General features: G+C 31.7%; 8 non-coding genes across 8 annotated transcripts; 4 read left to right on the forward strand and 4 right to left on the reverse strand.

Annotated features, from left to right (window-relative positions):
- The first annotated feature begins 4,553 nt into the window (after positions 1-4,553).
- Positions 4,554-4,635, forward strand: TRNAL-AAG (transfer RNA leucine (anticodon AAG)). The gene has a single exon. It is a non-coding gene; the product is annotated as a tRNA-Leu (tRNA).
- A 1,994-nt stretch (positions 4,636-6,629) lies between these two features.
- TRNAL-UAG (transfer RNA leucine (anticodon UAG)) lies at positions 6,630-6,709 on the forward strand. Its single transcript has one exon. It is a non-coding gene; the product is annotated as a tRNA-Leu (tRNA).
- Positions 6,710-7,187: 478 nt separating this feature from the next.
- Positions 7,188-7,269, forward strand: TRNAL-AAG (transfer RNA leucine (anticodon AAG)). Its single transcript has one exon. It is a non-coding gene; the product is annotated as a tRNA-Leu (tRNA).
- A 1,104-nt stretch (positions 7,270-8,373) lies between these two features.
- LOC118683275 (small nucleolar RNA U3) lies at positions 8,374-8,587 on the reverse strand. The gene has a single exon (XR_004979199.2). It is a non-coding gene; the product is annotated as a small nucleolar RNA U3 (small nucleolar RNA).
- A 753-nt stretch (positions 8,588-9,340) lies between these two features.
- TRNAL-UAG (transfer RNA leucine (anticodon UAG)) lies at positions 9,341-9,420 on the reverse strand. The gene has a single exon. It is a non-coding gene; the product is annotated as a tRNA-Leu (tRNA).
- A 307-nt stretch (positions 9,421-9,727) lies between these two features.
- On the forward strand, positions 9,728-9,800 carry TRNAV-UAC (transfer RNA valine (anticodon UAC)). Its single transcript has one exon. It is a non-coding gene; the product is annotated as a tRNA-Val (tRNA).
- Positions 9,801-9,985: 185 nt separating this feature from the next.
- Positions 9,986-10,058, reverse strand: TRNAV-UAC (transfer RNA valine (anticodon UAC)). Its single transcript has one exon. It is a non-coding gene; the product is annotated as a tRNA-Val (tRNA).
- Positions 10,059-10,417: 359 nt separating this feature from the next.
- Positions 10,418-10,490, reverse strand: TRNAV-UAC (transfer RNA valine (anticodon UAC)). The gene has a single exon. It is a non-coding gene; the product is annotated as a tRNA-Val (tRNA).
- Between the last annotated feature and the right edge of the window lie 4,114 nt (positions 10,491-14,604).

The following is a 14,604-nucleotide window of genomic DNA, read 5'->3' on the forward strand; positions in this document are numbered from 1 at the left end:
GTCAGTATATATGGTATCTACAATAATATAAAAAACTAGAGGATCCCGTCCAAGCGTTGCTGTGGCTAAGGTATACATTAATTACATACTATTTAACACAGTAAAATTGTATTTATGAAATGAAACGAAAACGTTAATTCCAGTGTAAGAATAACCAAGCGGATCACTTCCAGAGTTGAAAATGATGAATACTAACTTCCTGCGATTTGTTAATAAACACAAATAAACATAACATATAATATGTTGATTTTTTTATTTTATTAATTTTATATTCAAGTATGAAACAAATGAGTCATTTTCAAAGTTTATTTAGATTTAAGACGCTTACTTCTTTTTTGTAATATTCTGGGCAAAACTAAAGAAATTTAAAAAAAAATATGTCGACAAACGGTTATGCTCTTACTTATATAACTATTTAAAAAACTGTAAACGATTTAACAAATAATTTTAAGCGGAAATTTAGGTACTCCGAAACCCTGTGAAATCGAGTAGCAAGGCTTAAGCTTTAACTATATAATATTATTCGCGTTCTATTACCATAAAAATCGTAAACAGTCACGAATTTATTTTTCGGAGATATTTCCGAAAACTCCAAATTGCTATAAATTAACGAAATATTAAATTTTAAGTGATGCATGAGATTTCTTACTACAAATTTTTATTATATTTTAAGAATATAGAGTCAAAAAAAGTTATACAGATTTATAATAAACACAATATATTGTACAAAGTATAATTCAAAAGTTCCAGGACTTTTTAAACAACGTGGCTTCTAGTGGCGCCATCTGTCTGAAATTGTTATCCCTCAATTGTGCATTCTTCAGTGCTGTCGTATAAAATTTATATAAGAGCCTACTTGTATAACAGCTGAGATATCGCGCTACATGTGACTTTACATTTGTAGTGTCGGTCGGAAAATGAGCATCGAACAAAGAGCCAACATTAAGTTTTGTTTTAAGTTTGGTTAAACTTTTACCAAAACTCATGAATTGATGAAACAAGTTTATGGCGATGATTGTCTATCCCGTAGCCGTATTCACGAGTGGTTTAAACGTTTTCAAGAGGGACGGGAGGACTTGGAAAAAAACACGGAAATTGTGCGTGAATTCATTAAAAAAGAGCCGAAATCATCGCTTAAATATATGGAATCGGAATTATTAATATCCGCAGCGTCGATTTATTGTATTTTGACAGAAAATTTGGGCCTCAGAAAGGTTTGTGCTCGATTTGTCCCGCACACTTTGAAACAACACGAAAAAGACCTCAGAATTCAACATTCAATATGACCAAAAATCGCGTACATATCATCAACCATTCACCCTATTCGCCTTATATGGCACCCTGCGATTTTTATTTGTTCGGAAAACTACATTTGGCCATGAAAGGAAACCGCTATGCTGACGTTGATGCCATCCAAAAGGCGACGACCGCCATCCTCAACGCTATACCGACAAATGACCTAAAAAAGTCATTCGATAACCTTCTTGAACGTGCAAAACATTGTATTCAGGCGGAAGGAGACTATTTTGAAGGCGACCAATAAATTTTTCAAAAAAAAAAAATATTGTTCGTTTTTTAATAAAAGTCCTGAAACTTTTGAATTGCACCTTGTATGTACATACATATATGTATGTATGAATACTTATTAAAAAAAAATACTTGTAATATATAAATAGGGCAGTTTCATTAAGATAATTTGAAACCTTCAATCACATGTTGGGTATTACCTTTCTCCACTGTCAAAGTAGTTCTGAAGAACATTCATAGCCAATTTTTAAGCAAATCTTTTAATATAAACCAATTTTAAGCAAATCTTTTAATATAAACCAATTTTGAAACTGTTTTTATAAAAACTTGCTATTTTTGGTTAAAGTAATTTTTAAAGTAATTTTCGTACACTCCGAAATACTCAGAACTACTCCAAGTGTTAAATTTTAACTGATTTATGAGTTTGGTATGAGGTAATGCCACTTTTTATTGTTATTTAACAAATTTTCTCGATATTTTATTCTATTATATGATATTCTTAAACACTCTTATAGATTTACAATGTATTTTGTACATTTAGTATTACGTTCGTTTAGTTTTAAAAAATCCTTTGAAATATAGTCTCTCTTTAAGGTTCTCAATTTTCCAAAATTTTCTGTTTTTGTGAAAATCGGAAAATTTCTTAAACCCTTCTTAAATTATAATTTTTCAATAATTAAAGTTAGTAAACTATACATTTTTAACAAAAAAATAGCTTAAAGTGATTTTAGATTCATTTCAAATGAACTCCGAAAAACTCCGAATCAGTCCGAAAAGCAAAAAAATATCACCTCTAACTTGTTAGATATTGTTTTCGATTATTTTCAGTATTCTTACAAAGATAACGAAAAATGTATTGGTTAAAGCTTTTGTCTATCTAAATTTTAACAGTATATGGTATGTATCCAGCAAACTGTTGAAGGTATTAAGTTTTGTAAAGAAACTGTATGATACTAGCTCTGCTGCTTTTAAATTTCCGTCCTCCTTTCCTAACTAAATTGCCATTGGACCAACTTCCACCAATTTCAATGCCATCCTTACGACTTGAAAGTCATAAAACTGTAATTACTTATAGTCTTACGCTTGCCAAAGTGCAGTGGATAAAGTGAATTTTTATAACCTTTAATACGATTACATACTTAAGCTTTTTTAAAAGCATATAAAGCAAATTTTGTACACTTTCGCTACGTTTTCATATCACGTACGTGCTTTTAATAAATTACGTACACGCATGCAGAAATGCGTCACGACCATGAACTCGGCGTAAGCTAGTGTGGGCGAGACAACGAATGACGTATGTAAGGGTCAGTGCTATCGTGAAAACGAATAAGAAGTCTAGTCGAAAAAAAAAGATTTAAAGTTCATGATCAAACAATGGTTCACTTAAAGTGATAATCCACCTCAAAATATTATATGTACATATATCTTATGGAAATAGTCTACATTTTATTGCTCTTCACAGTTTCATGCCTCATCAATATTTAACAAAAAACTCATAAAAAATACCAAATTAGTTCATAGGTCTACCGGCTTATAGACATTTTCACATACAATCTGTACCGCTTTAGCTGTTTTTATGCTGATTATATAACCCGTTTCTTATTCAAACCTTTTTTAAGCGACCGGTTCAAATAACACGCATTAATATGCAACTTCGACTGATTATATTAGCATAAACTTAATAATATAAGAGCCAGCCATTAAACCAGCATAAAATATTAGTTTGCGTATCTTATGTTATTGTGTCTTCTACATACATATATGAATGTATGTTTTGTTTGTTTGTAGTAAGTTATGTCCCGAGAAAAATAAATTTGCTATTCAAATCTTTAATAAGAGTTTAGCTTAGAACAAGTATTCTTTTTCGTTGTGAGTTAATTAGAAATCACGTTTGGTGGCTCGTTGAGCGCGTGGCCTTTATTAAATAGTCGAAAAAATTTTCGGAATAGATGCGATTTTTTTTAAATATTTATTATGAGTTTAATACGTTAAAACTTTTAATTTAAAATATATAATATATATTTGGAGATTTTCGAAGTAATTTCGGCGCTATGACATTTGTATTGCAAATTCAAATATGAGAAAATTGTAAATATAATTTAAACGTATTTCCATGCTAACCGTTGAAATTTTTTCGGGATAATTCGGAGATTTTTCGGAACGCCAACAATTTTATAAATTCAAATAAACATTATAATGACCACGTTCTTTATTTTACATGTTGAAGCAGCATTAGTCTTTTCAATTCAACGCAAAATGCTAATTTCTAAGCGTTTTTGGTATAAATATTTTCCAGCATAGGCTTAAACAAACTAAAAGAAGTAAAATTATTCGCAAGAATTCGCAATATAAATCGTTACTATTTTTCGGAGTTGCTCGAAGAGAATACGCAGTAAGTAGTTAGTATTTAGTCATTAGGGCAAGTAAAGCTTGTTTTGTGATCTTTTCCAAAAATTGTCTAGAGTTTTTCTTTTTCAGACTTTTTGTTAAATATGATAGTTGTCTAATAATATTGTCGCGCCATGTTCACCACCTATATTTTTTTTGAGCGTTCATTCACTTTTCAATCATCAGCTATTTATTTATATGACATAATTTTATGCTTTTAAAAAAAAATTATTTTTTTTTGAGTTTCAATTTTTAATTTTTAAGTAGTTGTTAAATTTTATTTTATATTATTTATTTTATTTTTTTTTTATTCCATTTTATTATTTTTAATTTTTTTTATATATTTTTGTTATTTTATTTCATTATATATTATTTTATTTAAATGTATTTTATTACTCTTATTAGTTTGGGGCTTCTGTCAATTTTTTATTATTGTCTCTACTTTTTTCTATTTGTCAACTTTTTCTTTTATCAACACCACCTTGTTCCCTACTAATTAATAGAGCACTAACTTTCAATCCACGCCTTGAAGTATGCAAAAGCATACCGCTATGATATGTTAAGAAAATTATGCATAACAAGTTGATTGCAAGCCAACATCAGTTTGATGTGTGGACTTTGGCATCAATTTTATTAAAGGTAGCGTGGCCGAGCGGTCTAAGGCGCTGGTTTAAGGCACCAGTCTCTTCGGGGGCGTGGGTTCGAATCCCACCGCTGCCAAATAGTATATTTTATTACTATTATTTTTTATAATTTTTTTTGGTAATTATTTTTTGTAGTTTTTCTGTTCATTTTTTCTAATTTTTGATCTTGTAAAGTGCTTTAATTATTTTTGGTAACTCTTCGTGAAATATTTTTGTTCTAGAATTTTTTATAATTTGTCTATGCATTTTAAATAACTTTTTTAAGTTTTTTTAATTTTATGTAATATATATATAAATAAAAATATAATAATTAAAATTAACAGAAGAAACATTTTCGTATGTGCAATGAATTCGATATTTGAATATTTGATATACATGTATATGTACGCAGAAAATTCAAGGCATCTAAACTCTCTCCATAGCTCTCCGTCTCTTTAGTAGAAGGAAAGGAATTCATATGCCTGCTAACGGTTTGCAAATTTGCTCACCGTTCAAAACTTGAAAAGCATTATTGTGTGCATGCAAAGCATTTACATAAATATTTATATACACATATGTACTTAAAAGATTTGTTGTGATATTTTTTTCCAACTAAACAAATTTTTCCTCAAGCAAATTGCCAAACGAAAACTACTCGCATCGTCGCTTTCAATAAACTTTTTTCCATCAGCGCTGCAACTAAAAAGTTTTTAATGTGTTTTGCAGGCATTTTGAGGCTGATGAAATGTGGCGTAGCAACCGGAATTGGCAGCGCAGTTTTTTTTCTCATCTTTTACCTATACTTGTTACTTTGCTGATAAGTAAAGTTTCTGCCTCCGTATTGGCATAAATAAAATTTAATAGGATTGGGTTCAGGTAGGCTCATACAGGAAAGTATGATAGCAGTAAATAATATTTCAACAGTTGAAATTTTCGACTTGTAAGTGAAATCTCAAATAATACCAGCTACTACCACCGCATCGACAAGATTTTGGTCCGATGTATTCTAATAATTTCGAAACAATTTGTAACTCCATTTTATCGTCGAATCGTCCTCAACTGACGCTTAGAAAAAATACTGATCTTTAAGGATACACATACCGTGACCTTACTCATTTCTAGAAAAAATCTCTTTACTTGTTTACCATAATAATTGGTAAAAAATTTTGTTTCTTTGGATCACACGATATTAATGCGATTAAATGAGGAGTGGTCAATAAACGCTATACAAAATATTCTGTAAAAAAGTTTTCGATATGTTTTTTTTTTCAACCAGAACGTATTGTAAGAGAATACTCTCTTGGGGCCCTCCTAAAAGTGTTATAACCACTTTATATCTGGGCTACTCTATTGAATGTGTGCGAGTTGTTTTTTTGATTCGTAACTCTTAAATAGACTCAGCTCGTCATGCTGATCATTTAGATATATATTTAATGATGGTCTCCGACGTTTCCTTTTGGGTGTTACAAACATCGTGACAAACTTAAGAATCCCTGTACAAGGTATAAAAATATACGTGCTCATCACGAAAGCGTTTAAAATCAAGATAGTCACAAATTTCTTGGATATTGTGTATAACGTATCTAGTTCTTCCATTTTTATTCTCATCACTTGTGTTCCAAAATCAATAATGTTGAGAAGCAAATTGCATCGAGGCTTCGCTTCCACTCCTTAAATATTTTTTTTGGCTTGACATGGAAAAATACAGACGTGTACTCAGAATGTCAAATGTGAGTACCAGAAATTTCACCAACGCCTTGGTAAATTGGACTATTAGTATACCAAAGCCAGCGGAGGTAGCCACATTAATGTAATTGACCAAGATTAACTTGCTCACATACCCAAGAGTGTAGGCTCCCAAGAGATCCTTGGATAAGCATACCGATGACAATTGGGATCTTCATATGAAAATACATATCTGTCCATATGTGAACATTAAAAGCTTACGAAGTACAATATATTTAAAAAATCATATTACTAATTTTCATACTTTTTATTGCCGATAAATTAATTGTTTCACGATGAGCTTAACTTAACATAGCTTTCTTTAATGAACTTTTTTTTAAATTTTTTCGTCAAAATCAATATATAGGCAGCGTGGCCGAGCGGTCTAAGGCGCTGGTTTTAGGCACCAGTCCGAAAGGGCGTGGGTTCGAATCCCACCGCTGTCAGAAATTAATTTTGTTTTTGGTCAATTCGTCATGACTCATGATCCTTAAATATCTACGAAGACGTTTAAAAGACAATTAAAATTGTATAATTCTAAATACTTGCATCCAATAGCTACTGACTGCTATATTTACTTCTAGAGAGAACTTATGCAGTGCGAGTAATTATACATGCATGAATTTGAACAATTTAATTACATTTTAAATTAGTCTATTTAGTAATTATTAATTGAATACAATTTTTTTTAACATATATTATAAAACCTGGATTAAAATATTTTGCTTTAGAGTGGTAGAATCCTCTTTATTTCTACTGCAGATATTATTTATTACATAATTTAGAGAAGAGAGATAAGCAAGTACGTTATTTAAATCCATAAAATTATTTGTATGCAATTTATTTTATTTTTTTTATTCAAATATATTACTGGCAATGAACGACTTGCACGGAAGTAATGCATTTGACACAAATTTTAATGTAGGTAGCGTGGCCGAGCGGTCTAAGGCGCTGGTTTAAGGCACCAGTCTCTTCGGAGGCGTGGGTTCGAATCCCACCGCTGCCAAAAAAATTTTTTTTTAATTAATTTTTAACAAGTTCCATTTTTCTTTTTTATACTCAAGGACAATTGTTTACAAACTTATTATATATAAAAGTAGTAAATACCAATCCCCCTCTCTATGACATACCACATATACATTTTGAACGAGATAATAAATATTCCGTAAAGCGAGCTACGTCCTCTCAAAATTTCAAGTGTATATAGAATTACCAAAAGGTAAACTCAAACGATAATTACGTTAACTAGTCGCCATGTCAATATATCCGCAGGGTAAACAAAACCTAGTATTAAACTATCTAACTACGCCAACTCTGAGTACTTTAAAAGAAACAGTACGATGATTCTTGGTGAAAAACTTGAAATCGAATTGTGATAGATATCGAAAAAAGTATCATAAACTATTGGATATACTATTGTACTTTGAAAAGAAAATATTCAAATATATATACATATTAAATTATACGAGTACATATGGATGTGGGAAAAGCCGTATTTTAAAGCCTACATTCGAGCCTACCTAACAATGACGTAGGATTTGAGTGTTTAATGCAACTTCATTTTAATTTTATTTTTTTTATTTTTAACCAATGATGGATAACAGGAAATTTTAGTCGGCTCAAATCGTTTTGCAAATTTTGAATTTATTCGTTGAAGCTCAAAACATAATTAAAGCTCATTCTAATTATTCCATATTTTAAGACCACCGACTTTTCTCGAAAGCCTCTAAGTATAATGACAATTAGATTTAATTATTACGGTTCCATATTTAAATTTTAATATTTCTTCTAATTTCTCTTAATTTTTCATGTAACGAATTTGGAAACTTTATTATATTTAAAATTCTTATGAAATATAATTTTGGCATTTTGAAATATTCTGTAATCCTAGTCTTAACTCTTAATTGCGAAAATAGACATACTAAATAAATTAACTTCACTAATTTTCAACTTTGATAGTTTCCAACAAATCATGAATAATATAAAATATACCGTTTATTCAACAAATTAATAATTCTCAACTCACTACTTTTTAATTATATCAAGACTGAGCGATACCATCTTTATAATAACTTTGTATAAAAAACCTTGGAATTTATTCAATAAAATGACCACTCAGAAGTCGTTTTATCCGTTGTAACCGAGCGATCATCGAAGAAACATCATTTCAAATATGCCATAAGACAAAATTCGAAATGAAATTCATAAACCTCACGCTGCCAGATAAAACGATATATCTCCTCATCGCGGGTCCCAATACTTTCGGTTTGCAAAGAAAGTAAATGAAGACTGACTACAGAAATGATCCTGTGAAGTATAGTCTTAAATTCTCAAATGCCAACGTAGAGAATTTCTACCAAAAGTCACACAAAATAGTTGAGAATTCGAAGAAGGCAAACAAGTACGAAAGAAAAATATAAACAATTGAAAATGAATGATATAAGCAAAGAATCGTCTATAATTTTTGTTGCCTGTTGTGTGAACGTTTGGCTAAGTTATAGGTACGTACGAATGTGTAACAGTCGACGGGTCTTTAGCAGAAGTGTGTGTATAGTTAGTCAGGGCGTATGGTGGTGGCATGCGCTCACCTTACATACATTTTTAGGTATGAATAACTCATTACTCACCAAGTACCACGTGGTCTTTGTAACACATTTGAACATAGCAACGCAGAAGAAACAAAATATATGTGTAGTTGTATAGGCAAAAATGTATCTAAGACATTAGATTGTCATTAAAAATATTTAAATTTTTCGCTCATATCAGTAGAACTTAACAAATAAAATAATATAGTATATAAAGTACACTAATAATTAAATAATATGAATAAATTTGCATAATCTATACCACACTATTAATGGTTTCGTACAAACAATGAAAGCTGTGACCTTCAAGAATTTCAGCTGTTCTCATTACCAGTTATTAGTCCGTACCTTACATAATAGACGAATTCTACATTCTACTCCGCTTTCGCAACCTTAATCACACAATCTTTCCATTAACACAATACTAAATTTTAGTAATTTATTAACACTTCATTAAATCTTTAAAAAGTAAAACTATTAAAAAAATCTATTTGACAGCGGTGGGATTCGAACCCACGCCCTTTCGGACTGGTGCCTAAAACCAGCGCCTTAGACCGCTCGGCCACGCTGCCTACATTCCACTGTGGGGCAAATGGCGCATATCTGCACATGTTCACATTTTAAAAATTAAAAATTGTTACAACTGTAACGAGTATTATATGAAATAAGAATAATTTGGCATTTATTTATGTTTAAAAATTCAATTACTACTACTTAAGTTACACTTTCTTTCTATATATTTGTTGAAGCTTACCCAACCACTGTATTGTCACAGTTGTTTTGAAATAGCTTAGTCTACTTATTATTTATTCCCCAAGGCATAGTTATACGCAGTCTATGTAGTCTTGTCATATGCCTTTGGCCAATATAAATTTATGTGGTTCCATAGTGTAGCGGTTATCACGTCTGCTTTACACGCAGAAGGTCTCCAGTTCGACCCTGGATGGAACCAGTTGAAACTTTTTTACATTTATTTTTTTTTTTTATTAAGAAGTTGTATATTTCTGTAACAGATTTATTCATTAAAATGAATAGTTCCGGGTTGTATTGCATCAATTGCATACATTTAAAAGTTAACATCCTTCGTTTTAAACAAAAGGATTAAATTTTGAACTTTATAAAAAAAACTTTAACAACTGGTTCCATCCAGGATCGAACTGGAGACCTTCTGCGTGTAAAGCAGACGTGATAACCGCTACACTATGGAACCACATAAAATTAGATAGGTTTTTTTTTTCAATTATTTAATAAAGAAATATCCATTGAAAAAGTCTAAAAGTCATGTCATATATGTACATATATATTATTTAATAGACTCCAAACATTTCGTGACAACAAAGTCGTAGTTTAGTTCGTAGAACCTTAGACTTACTACCATTAATTTGCAAAAAAAAAACACAATTTCGTCAACTTGAAATTCCAATAACAGATGTTTTGACTTTTAACGCTAATAGTAACTGAGTAATAGTGCTCATAAAAGAACTGATTAATGTTGTCTAAATATTCAGAAACTTTAAAAAATATTTCAAAGTTAAATCTTAGTGCTCTTTCTGCAAAAATTATTTCAACTGGTTCCATCCAGGATCGAACTGGAGACCTTCTGCGTGTAAAGCAGACGTGATAACCGCTACACTATGGAACCATATGATCTTTCGTTGCCAGAGCGCAGTTTTTATTAGAGCTCTTTAAGAGATCCATTGAGTGGTTAAGTAAATTATTTGGAGATAATCGTATAACAAAAAAAGTATTTCACTCAATCTAAATTGAATTAACTAAAATTAATTAGAATTAATGTTTATTTTTTACTTTATTTAATAAATATAAATCTGGGATAAATATTATTTATTCAATTTAAATATAATAATAAAATTATTAAATTTAAATAAATAAATTATTATTTTACATACATACATATGTATTTTTTTGTTATTTTACTTTATTTAATTAATCTTGATCTTAATTTGCTTTATTTTTTATTGTAATTAATTTTTTTTTGTCAACTTCATTATATTTTTTTTGTACATTTATGCTTACTTTGATATTTTAATTTAATTAATTTTATTTTATTTTATTTTCATAATATTTTCTTTATGTATACAATTTTCGAATCATTTTTTATTAAATTTTTATGATTTTATTTTTTATTTCTTTCTTTGATTCTATCTTGCCATTTTTATTTAATTTATTTTTGCATTGTATATTATTATATGTTATGTTTAATTCAAGCTAGTGAGTTTTTTATTGTACATAACTTTATAAAATTTAATTATTTTATTTTAACTTCTAGTTTGTTAAAGTGTTGTGGCTGGTGTCAAATTAGTATATGCCGTACGGTGAGGAACAAGTACCATCGCAGCTGGTAAAAGAGCTGATACGGGACAGCGAGGCATCCAAGGGCATGATTATAAGTACTTGGATGCGACTCCTATAAACACCACAATCTGTGGGACAGCACAGATATCAACGAAAGAGGCGAGTTGCTCTTTAAATATTTACTATGTAAGCTAAGCTTTTATTATGTAACAAATGCATTATGCCGACATTTATAACAAGAAACTGACAAGAAGTATTAGATATAACAGTCACGTATGTCGGAAGAACTGTTAAATAAAATAAGCCAATGGCGAGTTCTTGAAGAGTGCTGCTTTTCGGATCACCATTACATTGAATGTATTTATAATTGAAGAAAGTGTTGGCAGGGTCAACAATATAAGGAATCATAGGGAAATGAACTGGCAAGTGCACATGCAAGAGCTAAAAAACGTATTCCCATGATGCCCTCATTCCTCACCCAAGAATAAAGCGGACATAGACATTAAACGGTGTACGGAATCTTGCCGACAAACATTATAGGAGGCTTGTCCAATAACACGTAGTAAGAGAAGAATTACGCCGCCAGGATTTAGATAATAGTTACAACATCCCATGATCATAGATAAAATAAGATAATATAAATTCTCGGAAATATTTTTGTAATGATATCGAGAATATGGTGAGATCGTCTCGGCTTAGAAAAATAATAACATAATCAGTGTATAACGTTGGATAGCTTCAGAGACCAGACTACTTAATTAAGCAATTGGTTAATATGAAATATTTTGAAGCTATTGAATAAAACAATTAAACTGAAAGATAGGAATGTGTAAAAAGAGAAGTAAATAAGTCACATTGATTCATTTGCCTGTATGGCTGCTAGTATTCATCCTAAATGATTAATTGATGAAAAGGCTATTAATTTTCGTAAAGAAGTCTGATTAAGGCCTCTGGACGGTATCCAGTGAAGAGTCCTTAGGCCTTCTAATGGATTCTCTCCAGAATCTCAAGCAGCTCAGAAAACCACACGACTGAGTGTACACAAGACAATGGAATATTGGTCGATTCCACACCTGTAGATATAGTGTCAGAAAGCAATGTATATTGGGCGGTAGGCAGTTTCAATGCCTTCAAATCGCCGGGACGTGATGGTTTTGAATGTCTAATGCCTTGGGTAATTCATTGGCTATACACAGCAGTTGTATGCTGATTGTGACATACGGCATATTAGTATAGTTATCAATAATGGAAAAGAAATACGCAGTAAAACGTATGAAAAGCATCCAAAGAGCAGCTGTTATATGCATCAGGGGAACAGAACAAAACCAAGTCAAGCACTAAATGTCTTTTTACATTTACCGTCAACATTTTACACTTACTGCCAGCGACAGTGCCCCTCTTATTAATCGTTAGTAATAGAGGGCATTCTAAGATAAGTTTCCGTTTCTACCCAATTCCATGGAAAAGTTAAAAAAGGGGGAGGTAAACAGGGACACACGGATAAGCATTTATACGGATGGGTCCGAACTAGATAATCGAGTGGTAGGTGTTGTCTTTTCAGCAAAATTAGATACCAGATTCGCCTTTCGTCTAGTAGCCACTGCAGTATCTTCCAAGCGGAGATCACAGTAATTAAAGAAAGCCTTCTTGCTCGGACAAAAAGTGTGCTCACAGCAAGATATATGGTATATAAATATATTTAGATAGCCAAGCGGCTTTAAAATCACTAAATTCTCTTAGAGTATCATCAAAGATTGTTAAAGAATGCCTTGAACTCTTAGTAGATCTGACATCTGATAAACCTACAATGGTTTCCAGGACCTAGTGATATCAGTAGTAACTGTGAAGCAAATGAAATAACCAGAGCCGGACCACCCTACAATTAGACTTAGGAACAGAGGAAATGTATATGCTTCTGTCTAAGTGTTGATATTTAATCGACAAATATGTTACAAATATAGCTGAGTGTCGGTGGAGTCAATCCCCAACTTGCTCAACAATCAGGCAAACGTTGCAGAATGGAATATAGATCGCACATGTCGACTATTAAAATTCAAAAAGAATGACATAAGATCTCTAATAGTAGTGTTAACAGGTCACTGTCTACTCTATTTTATATTATTTATTTTTGATAATTTTATTGTGATATATTTTTTATTCCTTCCCCTTTAACATACCTTTTTGAAATCACTCGCTATTAACTCAACAGAACTCAAAAAAGCCCAACAAAAAAGTGAACAACGAGCAAATTTAATTGAGCAAAACTAGAACAAAAGCTCTGAAATCCCAAAGAATGCCACAAATTGGTTTTCAAAAATATTTGCTAACTGTTCCTTGATTCCAGACCTACATAGGCACGTTTCCAATACGACAATGCAGCGAAGTTTCACCTCAAATCGAATTGTTTGGGAATTTGAAAATTTTACAGAAAACAATAATTGAAAGTTACCGAGTCGGCTGAATGAATGAATGAGTTAAAACAACAACAAAAATGAGGTCAGAAAACGAAGTGAACGAACAAGTATTGCATGAAATAACGGTACAACAACAAAACCATGCGGAATGACAACGCAACTATTTTGCGAACTCCATCAATTTTGCACAGTTATGCCGGCATTCAATCATCTATTCACTCATTCAGCCATTCATTCATTTGTACGTGGACAACAATTCAATGAAGCAGTGAGTTTGTTTTTTGTACTTGGTGGATGGTTGACTGAAGGCTCGGTCCAGCGAGGGGAGACATCTGCATTGTGTGACAGAGAATGCCAGTGTTTTTGAGTCGACAGTGAAGGGTCTCTCCTGCGATGAGAACAAGAATGAGCCATGCAAAAACAACTTCAATGCCATGTCATGTTGTGGGGGAATCAGTGCTACGGGTGTTGCCTCAAGCTGCTTGAGCTCGTGAAATTCATTTGTTGACATGGATGACATGGAGGGCTGGTCGCTGCATGGGCGCATTGTCTATGCTGCAAATTGAAATGCCTCTTTGCTTTATTTTAATGCTTTTTTCTCGCTGGTTGGCAAACTATTCGGTTGGTTGACTTGTTCGTTGCGTTCACACAAAATTTGTGTTGTTGTTTGCTTATTGGTCCCTAGAAAAAAAGTTTTGTGGAGTAATTCTTTTGTCTAACGTTGCATTGTGTTTGTTGCATTTCGTTCCAATAGTGAGTATCAGTGGTCATTAACTGCACACAAATCGATTGACAATTATCCACCGTGAGTCTAGGCCGAAGGAAGTGTAGAGTTTTCCTTCTAACAAGATGGGCTTTGATTACCAGGTCAGAAATTCAAAGTATTAGACTTATTCAATACCAGTGAGGACTACTCCCTTTAAGGTGATTTCAGAGGTAAAAATGAAAGACAAACTAAGCAGACCTTTCACTTTTGTTTATGAAATCCGATTAAAGTTGACCTCTATTGTCTTGTGGTCCTAGCCAGTT

This window comes from Bactrocera oleae, chromosome 4 (genome assembly GCF_042242935.1).
Source record: "Bactrocera oleae isolate idBacOlea1 chromosome 4, idBacOlea1, whole genome shotgun sequence".
NCBI lineage: Eukaryota > Metazoa > Arthropoda > Insecta > Diptera > Tephritidae > Bactrocera > Bactrocera oleae.